We start from the raw sequence: 17,097 nt of genomic DNA, 5'->3' as shown, positions 1-17,097 counted from the left end.
CAGAAACAATTCAGTCCATTATGGAAATATTGTTTAATTTTAGTGTATATCTCATATTGCATTGCCAGGTGGGTCTGAAGATTAAATAAGAAGATATATGTAGTAGACACTTAGTATTTGAGTTAAAAAAAAAATACTTATTTGCCTGCACTGGGTTTTAGTTGTGGCCCGTGGGATTTTTAGGTGTGGTACACAAGATATATATATATATTTCAGTTGCATCATGTAGGATCTATTGCCTGACTAGGGATCGAACCCAGTCCTCCTGCATTAGGAGTGTGGAGTCTTAGCTATTGGACCACCAGGGAGGTCCCTAGTTATTATTTGATTTTTAAAAGTGTATCATCTTTTAGCCCTCTGCTACTCTTGCCTGGAAAATCCCATGAGCGGAGGAGCCTGGTGGGCTGCAGTCCATGGGGTTGCTAGGAGTCAGACACAACTGAGCGACTTCACTTTCACTTTTCACTTTCATGCATTGGAGAAGGAAATGGCAACCCACTCCAGTGTTCTTGCCTGGAGAATCCCAGGGACGGGGGAGCCTGGTTGGCTGCCGTCTATGGGGTCGCACAGAATCGGACACGACTGAAGCGACTTAGCAGCAGCAGCACGCATTGCCAACTGAGAGGAGGGGAGATGATGAGTTTAGAATTTGTATAAGTAAATTGAGCACATTACATGTAATTTGATTATATGTTGATTTTCAGCTTATAAGTTGATTTTTAGCATTTGTGAAAAACATGTAGGGGTTTTTGAAAAAGAAAACATTCATTTCCTGGATTTACAATGCTTTCTTTTCACTATGCACACAAACGTTAAATAAGCCACTTTCAGTCATGACTAGTGGCTTCGAACATCACCAGATAGCGACTGACGTTAGAGAACTTTGAAATCTACGAGGTGAAACACAGAGGTAAAGCATTTGTGTTATTTTTATACCCTGCATCTCTCGTCAAAGGCTTTAAGGTAGTTAAAAAAACAAAACACCAAAACTTCTAAGTGCATTTGGTGGTTTCAGTTGAATTAAAAAAATTTTTTTTAATTGGCATATAATTGCTTTACAATGTTGTATTAGTTTCTGCTGTACAACGGTGTGAATCAGCTATGTGTATACATATACCCCTCCTTCTTGAGCCTCCCTCCTGCCCCTGCATCCCGCTTCTCTAGGTCATCACAGAACACTGAGCTGAGCAACCTGTGCTATACAGCAGGTGTCTGTCTACCCATGGCAGTGTATATATATGTCAATGCTGCTCTCTCAGTTCGTCCCACCCTCTCCTTCCCCCTCTGTATCCATAAGTCCATTCTCTACATCTGTGTCTCTACTCCTGTACTGCAAATAGGTTCATCAGAGCTATTATTCTAGATTCCAGTTTCAGTTTTCTGTGGCTTATTGAACAGTCATGGAGTACTGGGGCTAGCAATTCGAGGGTTTTGTCATTTGTGTGACTGTGAGAATAAGCCATAGCCACTTAAAAGAACTTCAGGCGTGACACTTTTTGTGTGTGCAGATCTGACACATGTAACCTAGACTGTGTACATAACCAACTTCTCACTCTGTGCTTTCCAAATAACACTTGCTACACAGTCCAGATAATTTCCACCATGTGAAAAACATGGTGCATGCTTTTCAAAAACATGTACAAAAATCTGAATTCAATGTTTTCAGCAAACATTGGGTATGTACTTGCCGTGAGCCAGGGGTCAATGCTTTCTAGCCAAAATCACCAGGAACATATCATGTTGTACCAGTTGGACTTATTACTCACTGTACCAAGGGAGAGGAGAAGGCAATGGCACCCCACTCCAGTACTCTTGCCTGGAAAATCCCATGGACAGAGGAGCCTGGTGGGCTGCAGTCCATGGGGTCGCTAAGAGTCGGACGTGACTGAGCGACTTCACTTTCAGTTTTCTCTTTCATGCATTGGAGAAGGAAATGGCAACCCACTCCAGTGTTCTTGTCTGGAGAATCCCAGCAACGGGGGAGCCTGGTGGGCTGCTGTCTATGGGGTCGCACAGAATCGGACACGACTGAAGCGACTTAGCAGCAGCAGCAGCAGCAAGGGAGAAAGCACATCATAAGGGCCTGAGGGACTTCTCAGTAAGAGGATATTGGAAGGTGATTATTACAGGATTTGATTTGTTTTAGGTGATTTTGTGGAGGGGCTAAGGAAGCAGGAGTTTGCATTGGATGTCAGGAAGCTAGTTCATTCTATGAAAAAAAATAAAAGTGGAGAGAACCCATGTATGGTTAGGCCACTCAAGACAGTTACATCTCCCGTCCAACCAGTGACGGCTTCACCTACGCCCTACTCAGCTGAATGACTTTCCTGTGTATTTGCCCCAGGCCTCTGCTGGTGATTTTTCTTATCAAAAGGGCTGTGAGGGGCGGGCACCTCTGCTGGTTTCCCTGGTAACTAATGAGCCCACCTGACATCAATTCCACTATAACTGGTAACTTCCCTCCCCTCTTCCCCTGGCGAAGACTGCCACCATGTTCTGCCACTTTCTGCAGCACACTATGAAGTGTCGCTTCAGGACCTTTCTTCAGATGTGTAAATTCCCCCATCCATTAATCTCTTTTGATGACTCCAGTCTCTTTCTCAGGTCTTGAAGCTGGGCAAGCACAGACCTTGTGGTCTGCAGGGCACAGCTCAACAAGCTGTCAGGGATGGCAGGGGTGGAGGGCTGACTGTGGGAGAAGGTACACAAAGTTAATAAAGCAGAGTGTGTATCTTGTTCATTTGGGGGGTAGGATGGGCAAACAATAAGTCATTTATCTGAGGTGGATGGCTTGTGGAGTTAGTGGTGGTAAGAGAGGGCAAAGCAATAGGTTGGGGCCAGATTATAGAGGACCTTGAATGGAGGAAACTGGGAGTCATTGAGTAAGTTTGAGGAGGTGCCAAGAATCACAACTAACAGGTCAGGCTCCTAACAGGGTAGGGGTTTTCATACTCTTTTGATCATGTTACAATAAGAGATACATTTTACACCAAAACCTAATACATACACACAGACACACACACACACACCTGTGTTTTAACAGAACACGATTCAGCCTTATACTAGAGCTGCCCTCTATTTCCCGTTCCATTTGGCTACACTTCACCTCTCTCTATGCTACTTCACTCTTTTCTATTTCATGCTGGCTTTTATGCACCCAATTGATTTTTCTTCCAACTCAAAAATGGCCTGAGGTCTGAAAAATATTGTTTTTAGAAGATAAATGAGTGTGGTGCGGGAAAATAGGAGTAGGAGGGCTGTTCATAGCACAGCAATAGTCCATTTACCAAAAAATTCATTAATTCATTCAATCAAAAATATTTATTAAGTATCTCCTACATACCAAGCATGAAGACATGAAGATACCCAGACCCAGCAGTGCTCTTGGAGAGCTCATGGTCAGCAGGGAAGACAAGGAGTCAATTCACTTTGCAAGTCTTTAATAGACAGTTGTGAAAATATTACAGGATGATCTAAACTGCCTGAGAAAAATAGGGAAGATTTTACAGAGAAAAGGGCATTTGAGGTGGTTCTTGAAAGCTAAGTTTGCCAAGGTGAGGGGACTGGTGGAGTGTAACCTAAGGGAAAGGGTCGTGTGACAATGACAAGCAGGTCTGAAAGCACAGAGTGTGATCTGGGTAGGGTTGCCAGATTGAGTAATAAAAATAGAGTGCCGCCAGTCAAGTTTGAATTTCAGATAAACAATTACTAACTTTCAGCATAAGTATATGCCATCAGTCTGGGAGGGGCACGACATTCTGTGTGACTGGAATATGAGTGAGCCTGGGGGTGTACTGGGATCATGCTGTGAAATGTGATGAGAGAATAAAGAAACTCCCGTGTAGACTCAAGCTTCTACTGAAGGGTAATTTGAGAGATAATTGTGGAACGCTTGGAAAGACATTAAAAAAAAAAAAAAAAAAAAACCACTGAAAAATATGCAACCCTTGAGTCTTTAGCTTATTAAAAATAAAAGTAGAATCACAGTATGTAGGTGGGGTGATTATTAATTATTAATCATTATTAATTACATTTGAGTAACTGTTTCTCACCTTCTCTCCTGATGCCTTTGTCCTCATGTTTAGTTGAAAAGGGGAATGAACACATTTTGCTATAGGTACCAGTTTCTTATTACACTCTAGACTGAAGCCATATTTAGGTTGGTAACAGTCATGGAATGAATAACACGTGTGTGATCAGCCAAGTGAATCTTTTTTCTGTTTAAGCAATTTCCCAGATGTAATAGACACAGGTTGTCTACCTTTCATCCTCTCCCTTCTGCCTGCCCTCCCCAACCCCCATCTCAGCTACTCTTCAAAATACTGTAAGGGTGGCCCCTGGCAGGCATGTGATGGGGCAAGTAACTCAAGCTGGACCAGGCAGTCTTCAGCCTCTCTTGTGCTGGTTGTAATTGTGACTTTAAACTGAGGAGCTCAGGGTAGCCATGTTTTCCTCCCATATGGGCTGGAAAATCAGAGAAAGCCAGTCAATATTGGCTGTAGGGTGTGGAGACCTGTGCAGCCTTTCAGTGAAGGAAGGATAGAGAGAGTGTGAGCATTTGGATTAAAGCAAAAACATACTAGAATGAGAAAGTGAAGAATGAAGAGACACAAAAGAGAGGAGAGAGAGGGAGACAGAGACAGACAGACCGACAGATAGATAGGGTTGGTTACATTCCATCTTTGAATTTTGTGCCCTTTTACCTTCTGATTCCTCTATGTTTAAGATCACTATGATGGATTCTGTGACCTGAAATGAGTACTAATTTAAAAACCAGATCACTGGGAACAGTGGTTCTTGTCAGTCTCTTGTTTCTGGAGAGTGAAGACCAGAGAAAGGGGATCCAAGCCTCAATGCTGTCATGGATGAGGGGAAAGGAATGTAATATCTTCTTTCAGGAGACATGCTTTCTCTCCATTTCCAGGCTCTGTGAAATACGTTGCAAGGTATATCTGTCTGCAACAGGACAGTCTGAACATTGCTTGCCATTCAGTGCTCACGAAAGGAAAGTATGAAGACTGAGGAGAGTCAAGATTATGTAATTTTTTCAAATTGAAGATTTGTGACAATCTTGAATCAACCAAGTTCATTGATACCATTTTTTCAAACAGCATTTGCTCACTTTGTGTCTCTGTGTCTCATTTTGAGGTTAAGCCCTGAGCCTTTGGAGTGGGAGCACTGACTCCAAGACCCTGGACTACCAGAGAACTAACTCTAGGGAGTATCACATATTGAGAACTCACACAAAGGAAACCACTTGAATACAAGACCCGGCATCACCCAACCACCAGGAGCACCCTGTACAGGAAGCCTCATCTAAACAACAAACAAAACAAAAATACAAACCCAGCAGACAGGATTACCACCTCACTCAGCCTTGCCCATCAGAGGGAAAACAAACAAACAAACACACAAACAAAAACAACACAAATCGCACCCTATATGAAGCTTACACAAACCACTGGACCAGCCTTAGGAGGGCAGAAACCAAAAGGAAGAAAGAATTCAACCTTCAAGGCTGGCAAAAAGAGACCTCAAACACAATAAGGTAAAAAAAATAATGAAAAGGCAGAGAAATACTACACAAATGAAGGAACAAATTAAAAACACAGAAGATCAAATAAATGAAGAGGGAATAGGCAAACTACCTGAAAAATAATTCAGAATAATGATAGTAAAGATGATCAAAAACCTTGAAAACAAAATGGAGAAAATGCAAGAATCAATTAACAAAGACCTAGAAGAATTAGAGAATAGACATACAGAGAGAGACAAACAACACAATTACTACAATTAAAAATACTCTAGAAGAGATCAATAGCAGAATATCTGAAGCTGAAGAGCGAATCAGTGAGCTGGAAGTTAAAATGATGGAAATAACTTCTGAAGAGCAGAATAAAGTATAAAGAATGGAAAGAACTGAGGATAGTCTCAGAGACCGATGGGACAATATCAAAGGCACCAACTTTCGAATTATATGGGTCCCAGAAGAAGAAGAGAGAAAGGAAGGGTATGAGAAAATTTTTGAAGAGATTATAGTTGAAAATTTCCCCAACATGGAAAAGGAAATAGTCAATCAAGTCCAAGAGGTGCAAAGAGTTCCATACAGGATAACCCAAGGAGAAACACACCAAGACACATATTAATCAAACTAACAAAGACTAAACACAAGGAAGGAATATTAAAAGCAGCAAGGGAGCCTGTCGGCTGGAACCACCATCTTCCAGTAATTTGCCAAAATGACCAACACAAAGGAAAAGAGGAGGGGCACCTGCTGCATGTTCTCTAGGCCTTTCAAAAACATGGAGTTGTTCCTTTGGCCACATCTATGCAAATCTACAAGAAGGGTGATATTGTAGATATCAAGGGCATGGGTACTGTTCAAAAAGGAATGCCCCACAAATGTTGCCATGGCAAAACTGGGAGAATCTACAATGTTACCCAGCATGCTGCTGGCATCACTGTAAACAAACAAGTTAATGGCAAGATTCTTGCCAAGAGAATTAATGTGCCTATTGAACATATTAAGCACTCTAAGAGCCTAGACAGCTTCCTGAAACATGTGAAGGAAAATGATCAGAAAAAGAAGGAAGCCAAAGAGAAAGGGATTTGGGTTCAGCTGAAGCACCAGCCTGCTCCACCCAGAGAACACACTTCATGAGGACCAGTGGAAAGGAACCTGAACTGTTGGAGCCCATTCCCTATGAATGTAGGGCCTGTTGGGTGTAAGAATAAAGACCTGGACTGTACAAATGTTTCTCTTAATTGAGTAGAGATGTTGTGTCTAAATTCAGTGGGTGATGTGTTTTCAAATCTAGTGTTTCTTCTTCCTGAAAGATGTAAGATAGTTTGTTATTCAGTATGTTCCATTGGTTAATAAACTGCCAGATATTGCCAAAATAAAAAAAATAAATTGCCAAAAAAACCAGCAAGGGAAAAGCAACAAGTAATATACAGGGAAACCCCATGCATTTAATAGCTGATGTTTCAGCAGAAACTCTGCAGGCCAGAAGGGAATGGAAGGATATATTTAAAGTACTGAAAGGGAAAAATCTACAACCAAGATTACTGTGCCCAGCAAGGATCTCATTCAAAATTGATGGAGAGAGAAAAAGCTTTTCAGACAAGCAAAAGTTAAGAGAATTCAGTGCCACCAAACCAGCTTTACAACAAATGTTAAAGGGACTTATATAGTCAAGAAATACAAGAGGAAAAAAACATCTACCAAATCAACCCCAAACAATTAAGAAAATGGCAATAGGAACATATATCAATAATTACTTTAAATGTAAGTGGATTAAATGCCCCAACCAAAAGACACAGACTGGCTGAATGGATACAAAAACAAGACCCATATATATGCTGTCTACAAGAAACCCACTTCAGACCTAAAGACACATATAAACTGAAAGTGAGAGGATGGAAAAATGTATTTCATGCAAATGGGAAGCAAAAGCTGGAGTAGCAATCCTCATATCAGACAAAACAGACCTTAAAATAAAGATTGAAAGAAATAAGGAAGGACACTATGTAATGATCGAGGATCAATCCAAGAGGAAGACGTAACAATTGTAAATATCTATGCACCCAACGTAGGAGCACCTCAATACATGACAAACACTAACAGACATAAAAGGAGAAATTGACAGGAACACAATAATAGCAGGAGACTTTAACACCCCACTCACACCAATGGACAGATCATCATAACAGAAAATTAATAGGGAAACACAAGTCTTAAATGATACATTAGATGAGATGACTCTCATTGATATCTTCAGGACATTCCATCCAAATGCAGAAGAATACACCTTCTTCTCAAGTGCGCATGGAACATTCTCCAGGATAGACCACATCTTGGGTCACAAATCAAACCTCAGTAAATTTAAGAAAATTGAAATTGTATCAAGCATCTTCTCTGACCACAATGCCATGAGACTAGATATCAATTACAAGAAAAAAACTGTAAGAAACACAAACACATGGAGAGTAAACAATGTATTTCTAAACAACCAACAGCTTACTGAAGAAATCAAAAGTGAAATCAAAAATTTTCTAGAAACAAATGACAATGAAAACATGACAACTCAAAACCTATGGAATGCAGCAAAAGCAGTTCTAAAGGAGAGTTGATAGCAATACAATCCTACCTCAAGAAACAAGAAAAACATTGAATAGACCACCTAAATTTACACTTAAAACAACTGTAAAAAGAACAAAAAACCCCCAAAATTAGTAGATGGAAAGAAATCATAAAGATCTGAGCAGAAATAAATGAAAAAGAAACAAAACAATAGTAAAGACTAATAAAACTAAAAGCTGATTCTTTGAGAAGATAAACAAAATTGACAAACCTTTAGCCAGACTGATCAAGAAAAAAAGAAGAATCAAATCAACAAAATTAGAAATGAAAAAGGAGAGGTTACAACAGACAATGCAGAAATACAAAGGATTATAAAAGACTATTATGAACAACTATATGGCAATAAAATAGATAACCACAGATTCTTAGAAAAGTTCAATCTTTCAAGACTGAACCAGGAAGAAATAGAAAGTATAAACAACCCAATTACAAGCACTGAAATTGAACCTGTGTTCAAAAATCTCCCAAAAAACAAAACCCAAGGACCAGATGGCTTCACAGGAGAATTCTATTAAACATTTAGAGAGGGGCGAATGCCTATCCTTCTAAAACTCTTTCAAAAAACTGCAGAGGAAGGAACACTCCCAAACTCATTCTACGAGGCCACCATCACCCTGATACCAAAATCAGACAAAGACAACACAAAAAAAGAAAACTACAGGCCTATCACTGACGAACTATCACTGATGAACATAGATGCAAAAATCCTCAACAAAATTTTAGCTAACAGAATTCAGCAACACATCAAAAAGCTCATACACTATGATCAAGTTGGGTTTATTCCAGGAATGCAAGGATTCTTCAATATGCACAAATCAATCAATGTGATACACCATATTAAAAAACTGAAAAATAAAAACCACATGATAATCGCAATAGATGCAGAAAAAGTCTTTGACAAAATTCAGCATGATTTGTGATTAAAACTCTTAAAAAAATGGGCCTATAAAGAACCTACCTCAACATAGTAAAGGCCATATATGATATGAAAAAACAAATGCAAAAAGGCAAAATGGTTGTCTGAGGAGGCCTTTCAAATAGCCATGAAAAGAAGAGAAGCAAACAGCAGAGGAGAAAAGGAAAGATACCCATTTGAATGCAGAGTTCCAAAGAACAGCAAGGAGAGGTAAAAAAGCCTTCCTGAGCGATCATTGCAAAGAAATAGAGGAAAATAATAGAATGGGAAAAACTAGAGATCTTTTCAAGAAAATTAGAGATACCAAGGGAACATTTCATGCAAAGATGGGCACAATAAAGGACAGAAATGGTATTAACCTAACAGAAGCAAAAGATATTAAGAAGAAGTGGCAAGAATACACAGAAGAACTATACAAAAAAAGATCTTCACAACCCAGATAATCACAATGGTGTGATCACTCACCTAGAGCTCTGGCATTCTGGAATGCAAAGTCAAGTGGGCCTTAGGAAGCATCACTATGAACAAAGCTAGTAGAGGTGATGGAATCCCAGTTGAGCTATTTCAAATCCTAAAAAATGATGCTGTGAAAGTGCTTCACTCAATATGCCAGCAAATTTGGAAAATTCAGTGGTGGCCACAGGGCAGGAAAATGTAAGTTTTCATTCCAATCCCAAAGAAAGGCAATGCCAAAGAATCCTCAGACTACCGCACGATTGCACTCATTTCACATGCTAGCAAAGTAATGCTCAAAATTCTGCAAGTGAGGCTTCAACAGTACATGAACCAAGAACCAGATGTTCAAACTGGATTTAAAAAAGGCAGAGGAACCAGAGATCAAATTGCCAACATCCACTGGATCATCAAAAAAGCAAGAAAATTCCAGAAACACATCTGCTTCATTGTCTATGCTAAAGCCTTTGACTGTGTGGATCACAACAAACTGGAAAATTCTTAAAGAGATGAGAATACCAGAGCACCTTATCTGCCTCCTGAGAAATCTGTATGCAGGTCAAGAAGCAACAGTTAGAACTGGATATGGAACAACAGACTGGTTCTGAATTGGGAAAGAGGTAAGTCAAGGCTGTATATTGTCACCCTGCTTATTTAACTTATATGCAGAGTACATCATGAGAAATGCTGGACTGGATGAATCACAAGCTGGAATCAAGATTGCCAGGAGAAATATCAATAACCTCAGATATGCAGATGACACCACCATTATGGCAGAAAGCAAAGAACTAAAGAGCCTCTTGATGAAAGTGAGAGGTGAGTGAAAAAGTTGGCTTAAAACTCAACATTTAGAAAACTAAGATCATGTACCTGGTCCCACCACTTCATGGCAAATAGATGGGAAAACAATGGAAACAATAAGAGACTATTTTGGGGGGGGGCTCCAAAATCACTGCAGATGGTGACTGCAGCCATGAAATTAAAAGATGATTGCTCCTTGGAAGAAAAGTTATGACCAACTTAGCACATTAAAAAGCAGAGACATTACTTTGCCAACAAAGGTCCATCTAGTCAAAGCTATGTTTTCCCCAGTAGTCATGTATGAATGTGAGAGTTGGACTATAAAGAAAGCTGAGAGCCAAAGAATTGATGCTTTTGAACTGTGGTGTTGGATAAGACTCTTGAGAGTCCCTTGGATTGCTAGGAGATCCAACCAGCCCATCTTAAGGGAAATCAGTCCTGAATGTTCATTGGAAGGACTGATGCTGAATCTGAAACTTCAATACTTTGGCCACCTGATGTGAATAATTGATTCATTTGAAAACACCCTGATGCTGGGAAGGATTGAAGATGGGGGGAGAAGGCAATGACAGAGGCTGAGATGTTTGGATGGCATCACCGATTCAATGACATGAGTTTGGGTAAGCTCCAGGAATTGGTAATGGATAGAGAAGCCTGGCATGCTGCAGTCCACGGGGTTTCAAAGGGTTGGACACAACTGAGAGACTGAACTGAACTGATGATAAGCCTGCAGCAAACATTATTCTCAATGGAGAAAAACTGAAAGCATTCCCCCTAAGATTAGGAAGAAGACAAAGATGTCCACTTTCACCACTATTACTCAACATAATTCTGGAAGTTCTAGCTACTTCCAGAGAAGAAAAAGAAATAAAAGGAATCCAGATTGGGAGAGAAGAAGTAAAGCTCTCACTGTTTGCAGATGACATGATACTATACACAGAAAACCCTAAAAGATAGTATCAGAAAATTACTAGAGCTAATCAGAAAATTTAGCAAAGTTGCAGGATACAAAATCAATACACAGAAACCACTTGCATTTCTATATACTAACAATGAAAAATCAGAAAGAGAAATTAAGAAATCAATCCCATTCACCATTGCAACAAAAAGAATTAAATATATAGGAATAAACTTATCTAAGTAGACAAAATAACTGTACACAGAAAATTATAAGGTACTATTGAAAAAATCAAAGATGACATAAATAGATGGAGAGATATTCCATGTTCCTGGGTAGGAAGAATCAATATTGTGAAAATGACTATACTACCAAATGCAATCTACAGATTCAATGTGAACCCTATCAAATTAGCAATGGCATTTTTCACAGAACTAGAACAAAAAAATTTCACAATTCATATGAAAACACAAAAGACCCTGTATAGCCAAAGCAGTCTTGAGAAAGAAGAATGGGACTGGAGGAATCAACCTTCCTGACTTCAGATTATACTACAAAGCCACAGTCATCAATACAGTATGGCACTGGCACATGAACAGAAATATAGACCAATGGAACAAGATAGAAAGCCCAGAAATAAACCCCTGCACTTATGGATATCTTGTTTTTTGACAAAGGCAGCAAGAATATACAGTGGGGCAAAGACAACCTCTTCAATAAACGGTGCTGGGAAAACTGGATTGCTGCTGCTGCTGCTAAGTCGCTTCAGTCGTGTCCAACTCTGTGCAACCCCATAGACAGCAGCCCACCAGGCTCCACTGTCCCTGGGATTCTCCAGGCAAGAACACTGGAGTGGGTTGCCATTTCCTTCTCCAATGCATGAAAGTGAAAAGTGAAAGTGAAGTTGCTCAGTAAGTGTTGGACTCCTCGTGACCTCATGGACTGCACCCTACAAGGCTCCGCTGTCCATAGGATTTTCCAGGCAAGAGTACTGGAGTGGGGTGTCATTGCCTTCTCCGGGGAAAATTGGATAGCTCCATGTAAAAGAATGAAATTAGAACATTTCCTAACACCAAACACAAAGATAAACTCAAAGTGGATTAAAGACCTAAATGTAAGACCAGAAACTATAAAACTCTTAGAGGAAAACATAGGCAGAACACTTGATGACATAAATCAAAGCATGATTCTCTATGACCCACCTCCTAGAGTAATGGAAATAATAACAAAAGTAAACAAGTGGTACCTGATTAAACTTAAAAGCTTTTGCACAGCAAAGGAAACTATAAGCAAGGTGAAAACACAACCCTCAGAATGGGAGAAAATAATAGCAAATGAAACAACTTCCAAAGGATTAATTTCCAAAATATACAAGCAGCTCATACAACTCAATACCAGAAAATGAACAATGCAATCAAAAAATGGGAAAATACCTAAAGAAACATTTATCCAAAGAAGACATAGAAATGGCCAACAAACACATGAAAAAATGCTCAACATCAATCATTATTAGAGAAATGCAAATAAAAACTACAATGAGATATCACTTCATACCAGTCAGAATGGCCATCATCAAAAAGTCTACAAACAATAAATGCTGGAGAGGGTGTGGAGAAAAGGGAACGCTCTTGTACTGTTGGTGGGAATGTAAATTGATACAGCCACTATGGAAGATGGTATGAAGATTCCTTAAAAAACTAGGAATAAAATCCCCGTATGACCCAGCAATCCCACTCCTAGGCAAACACCCTAAGGAAACCAAAATTGAAAAAGACCCATGTATTCCATTGTTCATTGCAGCACTACTTACAGTAGTAGAGCATGGAAGCAATCTAGATGTCCATCGACAGGTGAACAGATAAAGAAGTTGTGGTACATATACACAATGGAATATTACTCAGCCATCAAAAGAAATGCCTTTGAGTCAGTTCTAATGAGGTGGATGAACCTAGAACCTATTATACAGAGTGAAGTGAGTCAGAAAGATAAATTTCGTATTCTAATGCATATATATCGAATCTAGAAAAATTGTACTGAAGAATTTATTTACAGGGCACAATCAAGAAACAGATACAGAGAATAGACTTATGCATGTGGGGAGAGGGTGAGATGTATGGAAAGAGTAACATAGACTTACATTGCCATAATTAAAATAGATAGCCGTCAGGAATTTGCCGTATGGTTCAGGAAACTCGAACAGGGCCTCTGTATCAACCTAGAGGGGTGGGATGCGGAGTGAGATGAGAGGGAGTTTCAAAAGGGAGGAGATATATGTATACCTACGGCTGATTCATGTTGAGGTTTGACGGAAAACAGAAAAATTCTGTAAAGCAATTATCCTTCAATAAAAAAATTAATTAAAAAAAAACCCAGATCACTAAAGTTGTTTTGAAAACTCCTGTGATTATCGCAGTTGAGCAGGGATTATGAGATGGCTATTTACTCACTGAGGCTTCCCAGGTGGTACTAGCGGTAAAGAACCTGTCTGCCAATGCAGGAGACATAAGAGATGTGGGTTCGATCCCTGGGTTGCGAAGATCCTCTGGAGGAAGGCACAGCAGCAATCCACTCCAGTGTTCTTGCCTGGGAAATCCCATGGACAGAGGAGCCTGGTGGGCTATAGTTCACAGGGTCCCAAATAGTAAGACATGACTAAGTGACCTACCAGGCACGCACATTTACTCACTAGGCAGATCTTGACCCTAGAACTCCTTAATGGCAAACAGAAGGAAATATGGTTTTCATTAAACTGTGTGAACTGCTACTACACATGACAGAAACTACCCAGGCATACCACTTCTCTCTCCCTCCTGGAGCTAGTTCTGGATTTGTTCTAGGAAAAAACTGTGGGTTTAATTTGAAGCCAGTTTATTTTCATTGGTTTTGCAGTTCTTTTGTGGTGCTTTTAATATGACACAGTTTAGGGTTTCCCAAGGTGTGTATTGTAAAGCTTTAGTTCAGCCATGGAATAAAAGAAGGAGGGAAGTTCCATGGTCAGGTCATGGGGCTTTAGGTAAACCACTTTATAGTACACTGTGGAGACTTTGCTCTGCTCATACACAGTGAATTTCTAAAAGGGAGAGAGCTGATGCTGCATTTCCTAAACTCACTTGCCCACAGCATGGAGCGTTTCACCGGACTAGCATCTCCCAGGACACACCACAGGATAGGACAGCTGAGTGTGCACAGGGGCGGCTCTCACTGCTGCTCTGTGTAGGAGGGGACGTCTCCTGCCCAGTGCCTCTGGCACATGACGTTTCTCTTCAGTTGACAGGAAAATGACCTGACTGCCAGTGATTCTGCAGTACTCTTGAAGCTGTTAAGAGAACAGATTATTTTAAAGAGCTTCTCCTAAGAGAAAGGGAAAGCTTGGCATAGTGTGTATCTAGGTCCACAGACAAGAGATGTGTGGAGAGAATTCAGGTGCTCTCTAAACCTGGATAGGAATAGAAACCCGTGTCTTCATTTTATCAACATCCGCCCGAAATTTAGCAATTCCTATAGTTATGAATGTGGCAACAGATCCCAGTAATATGCGCAGAACCTGTGACTTTGTCAGCAACAGAAATCATAGATTTATATGTCAAAGTTGTTGCAGGTTTCTCAGAATATTACTTGTGCTTCTTGCTAGTTTGAAATTATGGTAATTATGACGCCTGTCAGTAGGTTGATCTTGTTATTTAATGTGTTACTAAAGAAGCACATAATCACCAAAGTGTGTGTGTGTGTGTGTTTTGGCCACATTGGTGTGTGTGTGTGTGTGTATTTTGGCCACATTGGTGCAACATGTAGGGTCTTATTTCCCTGACCAATGATTGAACCCGAGCCCCCTACAATGGGATCACAGTGGCTTAACCACTGGACTACCAGGGAAGTCCCTACCAAAGTATTTTGATAATAACTTTACCTCTCAAGCACATCACCTGTCCCTTGGTAGGGCTTCATGAATATTGACTAATGTTACCACCAGCCCCATCACCACCATGTGACTAAGCTTTCATATTTGTTGTATTAAAATGTCTCATTTTACTTCCAACCTCAGAGTAGTAGGGCATGTAATACTGATCAAATCAGATTGAATTATTTGCCTTGCTGATTCTTTTGCACATGATATGTGCTAGAAAACTGCAGCACTTACAAGAAACTTTAACTTGTTTATAAATTCCTTTATGCATTCACCTGTCAAGTGTTTATCTGCCCTCTTCCTTGGTCTCTGCTCAGGTAATGTCGGTGTGGTTGGAGTGGAAGTAAAGTGGGGAGCAGTAAATGGAAAGAAGTCTTCATAATCTATTTGTCCAACCTTCATCTCTCCCTGTCCTGTCTCTATTAACTCCAGAAAATTCAAGAGAAATGTTGCCGTCAGTTTCTAGCACAGTACTCTGAGCCTCAGGGCACTAGGGAAGTTGAAAAACAACACACCTCTGTCTACAGTGTTTTTACAGGGTCACTTTCCAAGACTGTGGCACCCATGTTCTCAGGTTATCTGATATTTAAGTGCCTCTTTAAAATTTATTTTTGAAAAGTGGAGTATAATTGCTTTACCATGTTGTATTAGTCTCTGCTGTACAACAATGCAAATCAGCTGCAAGTATACATATATCCGCTCCCATCTGAGCCTTCCTCCCACCCCTCTCAGTCATCACAGACCACTGAGCTGAGCTCCCTGTGCTATAAGCAACTTCCCACTAGCTAGCTATGAGACACATGGTGGTATATATACATCAATGCTACTCTCCCAGTTTGTCCCGCCCTCTCCCCACTCTGCTCTGTCCATAAGTCTGTTCTCTACATCTGTGTCTCTATTCCTGCCCTGCAAATAGGTTCTTCAGTACCATTTTTCTAGATTCAATAAATATGTGTTAATATATGATACTTATTTTTCTCTTTCTGACTTCACTCAGTATGACAGACTCTGAATTCATTCACACCACTACAAAGGATCCAATTTTGTTCCTTTTTACAGCTGTGTAATATTCCATTGTCTATATGTACCACATCTTCTTTATCCATTTATCTGTCAATGGACATTTAGGCCGCTTTCATATCCTGGCTATCGTAAACAGGGCTGCAATGAACACTGGGGTACATGTACATTTTTGAATTATGATTTTCTCAGGGTATATGCCCAGTAGTGAGATTGCTGAGTCATGTGGTAGTTTTATTTTTAGTTTTTTTAAGGAACCTGTACTGTTCTTCACAGTAGCTATACCAATTTACATTCCCACCAATAACATTTATTGTTTATAGATTTTCTGATGGCCATTCTGACTGGTGCGGGGTGATACTTCATTGTAGTTTCGATTTGCGTTTCTCCAATAATGACTGATGTAAAGCATCTTTTCATGTGTTTGTTGGCCATCTGCAAGTCTTCTTTGGAGAAATGTCTATTTAAATCTTCTGCCCATTTTTGATATTTTTTATATTGAGCTGCACAAGCTGTATGGTTTGGAGATTAATCCTTTGTCAGTTGCTTCATTTGCACATATTTTGTCCCATTCTGAGAGTTGTCTTTTTGTCTTGTTTATGGGTTCCTTTGCTGTGCAAGAGCTTTTCAGTTTAATTGGAAATGCCTTTTGTCTAACCTTCTCTGGATTGTTTCAGACAGAAAGTGGAAGATTGGCCAGGTGAGAATGAGATCTCTAGCAGGTTAAATTGTGTCCCCTGAAAGGTATGTCTAGGTCCTGATCTCGTGCCTGTGAGTGCTACCTTATTTGGAAATAGGGTCCTTAAAGATGTAATTCAACTAAGAATCTTGAAATGAGAACATTCTAGACTTAGGGCCCTAAGTCCAATGATAATGTCCTTATAAGTGACAGAGAAGTGTCCTTATGAGTGACTCAGAGGCACACCAGGAAGAAGGCCATATGGAGACGGAGGCAGAGGTTG

General features: G+C 40.0%; 1 pseudogene; it reads left to right on the top strand.

Annotated features, from left to right (window-relative positions):
- The first annotated feature begins 6,328 nt into the window (after positions 1-6,328).
- Positions 6,329-6,661, top strand: LOC113884139 (annotated as a pseudogene).
- Positions 6,662-17,097: the final 10,436 nt, after the last annotated feature.

This window comes from Bos indicus x Bos taurus, chromosome 26 (genome assembly GCF_003369695.1).
Source record: "Bos indicus x Bos taurus breed Angus x Brahman F1 hybrid chromosome 26, Bos_hybrid_MaternalHap_v2.0, whole genome shotgun sequence".
Classification (NCBI taxonomy): domain Eukaryota; kingdom Metazoa; phylum Chordata; class Mammalia; order Artiodactyla; family Bovidae; genus Bos; species Bos indicus x Bos taurus.
The sequence above is the reverse complement of the archived record's forward strand: the minus strand, read 5'-3'. Positions and strand labels throughout refer to the sequence as shown.